At 48.6% G+C, this 5,000-nt stretch overlaps 1 protein-coding gene across 1 annotated transcript in view; it reads right to left on the bottom strand.

The window, feature by feature from the left end:
- Positions 1-5,000, bottom strand: part of ephb4a (eph receptor B4a) — a 40,016-nt gene that overhangs the window by 16,175 nt on the left and 18,841 nt on the right.

Raw genomic sequence — 5,000 nt, 5'->3', positions numbered from 1 at the left:
CGTCGCCAAAAAAAAAGAATGAAAAGTAAAAAAAAGTCCCCACTGCGTCCAACGTCCCCATACCCCCCCATCTAATCCGCTCAACACAATGACATCATTACAATTGAAACGGGGTTCTTCCTCCCTTTGCCAATATAAATAGCCAGTTCCCCTTTTGTTTTAAAGATTTCACTGGACACAACTTTCCCCACCTCAGCCTCTCTGCCGCCCGCCCGCCCGCACGTCCTCCCTTGAGTCAGTGCTTTTAACTCGTCTACGGTCGCTCGCCGAGCGGATGGGCAATTAAGTAAAAGGTCAAACACAGTGAGCAAGGAAGTTGCACTACAAGCCGGCTCCTTGTCAGATGTTTATTTCTCCCTCTCTCAAGTGAAATCATCCCACGGATAATTGACTGTTCCCGAGCAGAACTTTTCCCATTCTTTATGACAAATGCTGGATCGTATAATACTGGCACAGGTCTTGCTCGTAAAGAGTGAGTAGGTACATTCTGAGAGTGGAGCAGGAGAGTGGGGTATTTTTTTTGGGGGGGGGGGGGATTGGTGAAGAACACGGAGTGCCCCCCCCCCCTCCCCCCGTTCATAAATCCCCCTCAAACGGCCCATAGCCGAACCCCGCGGAGGAGGAACCCCTTTAGTGCGCACAGATGGGCCTGAGCAACCACTTAGAGAGTTTTATGGTCAATTCAAATAACCTCGCACACACGCCACATACATCACCCCTCTAACACACACACACACACACTCACACACACAGACACAGACACACACACACACACACAGACACACACATACTGTATACATGGTCCATATGTCGGAGAGCGCATGGGAGCCAAGCACACACAGTTAAGAGGCAGAACTGAAGGATTGTGGTCAGAAGTCAAATGGATGGACGCCACATGTCTAGAGTGGGATCGAGAGAGAGAAGTTCACATGAAGTCATCCAGGCACTCAGCTCCTAATGAGACGAAAAGGACAACTGATACAGGACAGATGGAGAGAGAGAGAGAGAGCGAGAGAGAGAGTGAGAGAGAGAGAGAGAGAGAGAGAGAGAGGAGAGAGGGGAAGGGAGTGACATTGGGAGAGAGAGAGAAAGAGAAAGATATAGTGTAGAGGAGAGAGAGAGAAAGAGACAAAGGTAATGACACAGAGAGACACACAGAAAGAGAGAGAAAATGAGAGTGCGGGAAGAGAAAGATACAGACAGACAGACAGAGAAAGAGAGAAAGAGAGAGAGAAAGAGAGAGAGAGAGAGAGGGGAGGACAGAAGGTGTAAGCTCCCTTTGTCCTCCATGCAGGAATGCAACCCCATGGTGACCTGCCTTTCACATTACTCCAAGGGGGAAAGAAGAGATGGGGATGGGGGGGGGGTACTTCACAATACACACACTCTCACACACACACACACACACACACACACACACACACACATACACACACAATGGAACAAGCCCAATGTAATTAGCCTGGGCTGGCGATGTATTGTCTACACAGCTTCAGGCATAAGAGGGAGTACACCCAGTGGATTGGCGATGTGTGTCCGTGTTTATTTTAGACCAAGGTTGACCACGTCTGATGGACACTAGCTTGCACAAGTGTTAGAGCTTTGTAATTAGATCTACTGTATGAATGGATGATGTTGTGTCCATGTCTGAGACATTCTGGGGTGTTTTCTCTCATTTGATCTGGTGGGCTTTGTTTCGGTATGTCTGGGGCTCTGAGTCTATTTCTCTCTCTCTCTCTCTCTTTCTCTGTGTGTGTGTGTGTGTGTGTGTGTGTACTGTGTATAAATGCACTGCTGAAGTTGTTGTTTCTAGCAGCAGCGAGTAATGCCTGTCTGAACAGCAACATCTCACCAAGATATGCACAAACACATCCTTAAGCCACCCACATCCAACGGCCACACGCATGCACACACACGCACACACACACACACACAGACAGAGACACAGAGACAAAGAGACACACACACACACACACACACACACACACACACACACACACACACACACACACACACACACACAGCACAACAGCAATCTCAGCATGTCTTTGAATTAATGTCAGATAAAGGCTATGCTATCCACCCAGTGGATCTGCGAATTGAGTCTATACTTGCACTTCTCACACTCTCACTTTTCTCTATCACTCCCTCCCTCCACCCTTCCCTCCCTGATCCCTCGTTCCAACCACCACTCCCCTGCCTTAATGGGACGATGCGGGCATCTGGATTAAGTTAACATGAGTCTTATTTATCCTGAACACAGGGTCTGATTAGCCTCATGTTTTGATTAAAGGCTCTTTACAGTGGTTAGTGTGTGTGTGTGTGTGTGTGTGTTTGTATGTTGTTTAAAAATCTTTGAAGCCAGTCCCAAAAACCAGTGAGTGTGCTGTTTGTTGGTGCGAGGCCTAAAAAAGAACACTGCCATGGCATTAATTTTGACGTGTGTTTGTGTGAGAAAGCCTTTGTGTACTTGCTTGTGTGTGTGAGTGTGTGTGTGTGTGTGTGTGTGTGTGTGTGTGTGTGTGTGTGTGTGTGTGTGTGTGTGTGTGTGTGTGTGTGTGTGTGTGTGAGAGTGTGCATGCACATGCATGTGCATTCTGGCTTTGTGTGGGATTGAGAGAGTGAAGTGTGTGAGTGTGTGAAAGGAGATAAAAAGAGAGAGAGAGCGAGGGAGAGAGGAGTTGAGGAGGAGTGGGAGTGCTTGGGCGGTGTGTACAAAAGGCCCAGTGTCTGTGCGCATAGAAAAAGTGTGAGTGGCTAATTTTCACTCATTAGTCGGGTTCAGCACCCCTTTTGAATGGGGACTATCTCTCCCCCTCTTCCCCCTCATGCCATCCCTCCATCCCTATTGTCTCTTGGCCTTTGATGTGCGGAGAGGGGGGGGGGAATCCTCCCTCTCCTCTTCTCCTCCCTCCATTCTCTCACCCCCGTCTTCTCCCTAGCCATGAAATCTGAAGAGCCGGCTGGTTGTTGTGTGTGTGTGTGTGTGTGTGTGTGTGTGTGTGTGTGTGTGTGTGTGTGTGTGTGTGTGTGTGTGTGTGTGTGTGTGTGGAGGGCGTGTGGGGCGGTGCCGCTGTGTGAGCGTATGTGTGGCGTAGGGGCCTGAGCATCCCGCTGGCGTGACCTTGTGACCTCTTGGCGGTGACCTCCTGCCCTGATCTCATGGCCCGCCCATCCCTCACCCTTCAGGCCGTTCAGCATAATCGCCCTCTTACACACACACACACACACACACACACACACAACCACACACACACACACACACACACACACACTCAGCTCTCCTCTCCACACACTAATTGCTGAGGTCATTAGGATGAGCTTTTTGTCATGGTCTCATCTGGGCATATTGGGTGTCTGTGTGTGTGTGTGTGTGTGTGTGTGTGTGTGTGTGTGTGTGTGTGTGTGTGTGTGTGTGTGTGTGTGTGTGTGTGTGTGTGTGTGTGCATGCGAGACAGAGAGTTTTGCAAATGATATAAGTGTGTGTGTGTGATTGATCTTGTGGGCTTCAGTTTCATTAATTAACAACTGTACTACCACTCCGCATGGTTTCGTAATCAATTCACCTAACCCCACCAGATTTGGCTCTGGATCAATAGGACAACAATACCCAGGATCCTCTTGGGCAGGGCTGTTCTTCTGACCCTTACATGGACCTCTGCTGCCCTGAATACATCATCAATCCCAACTTCACAATGAGGCTCTCAGTGTCTCATGTTACAAAAAGCAAATTCATTACAGTAATGTACTGTTGGCCTGGATATATCCATCGGTGATAGACTGTTTTACAACTTGATGGACTTGGCAAATGCTGGAATACGCAACAAGCGATGCATCAGTGTTAGATGTTGAATGTAGCTTTTCTGTAGAGGGTACACTGTTCTATTTAGCCCTAATGAGAATCTGTTGAAATGCGCGTGCTGACAGCAAGGTGAGAGCAATGACTTTGGCTGAATTATGAACACTATGCTTTCCATCAAAAATGTCTCTATGTATGTATGTAAATGTGTGTGTGTGTGTGTGTGTGTGTGTGTGTGTGTGTGTGTGAGAGGGCATAAAGACTACTATAAATGTGTAACTCTATAGGGCACTCATTGTGACCCCCGCAGACTGAACAGCTGTGCCGTTTAGCATGACAGATAGAGAGCGAACCATTCAGCATGTCGGAGTGGGGGGAGGTATCTCTCACTATTATAAAAATGGACAGATCCATTAAGCCAGGAGTGGCAGGGACAATTTTAAACAATTTACACATTTACTCCATTGGAAGCATCCATACCATGCTGCCTCCATGCATACATCCATGTCTGTGTGTGTGTGTGTGTGTGTGCATCTGTGTGTGTGTGTGTGTGTGTGTGTGTGTGTGTGCGTGTGTGTGTGTGCAGATAAAACAGAATCTGAGTCTGCTTGCCTGCGGATACCCAGTGTCATTCTCCACTCAATATAATTATTCCTCCGTAATTGCATCTCCCTTCCCATAATTCCATTTTCCTCTGCTTGCTGCCCCGTCTCCCCGACCCTCCTTGTGCTGTCCTCTCCATCACCCCCCTCCTTGTGCTGTCCTCTCCATCACCCCCCTCCTTAGGACTGTGAACCTAGTGCATACTGTCACCGCTAATCTACGTTAACACTTGGACATGCCCTCTCTGGAGACAGACGGCGCAAAAAGAAAGAGTGGAGGGGTGGATAGAGAGATGAACGATAGAATGAGAGAGAGGAGATGAGAGGAGAGAGCAGGTCTCTCTCTCTCTCTCTCTCTCTCTCTCTCTCTCGCTCTCTGTGTTTGTGTGTGTGTGTGTGTGTGTTTTGGGGTGAAGTGGTTGTTGGTAAAACTTCACAAGGTAATGCATGTGGGTGCAGCTCTGCTCTACTCTGCAGCCCGACCCATTTACCAGCGCCATCCATCAGGCCGGGCGCTCCACTTCCCCTGTTTACCCCTACCCTTACACACACACACACACACACACATAGACACACACGTACACACACATACACACACA

This window comes from Alosa sapidissima, chromosome 5 (assembly GCF_018492685.1).
Source record: "Alosa sapidissima isolate fAloSap1 chromosome 5, fAloSap1.pri, whole genome shotgun sequence".
Taxonomy (NCBI): Eukaryota; Metazoa; Chordata; class Actinopteri; order Clupeiformes; family Clupeidae; genus Alosa; species Alosa sapidissima.
This window is presented reverse-complemented; position numbering and strand designations above follow the sequence as displayed.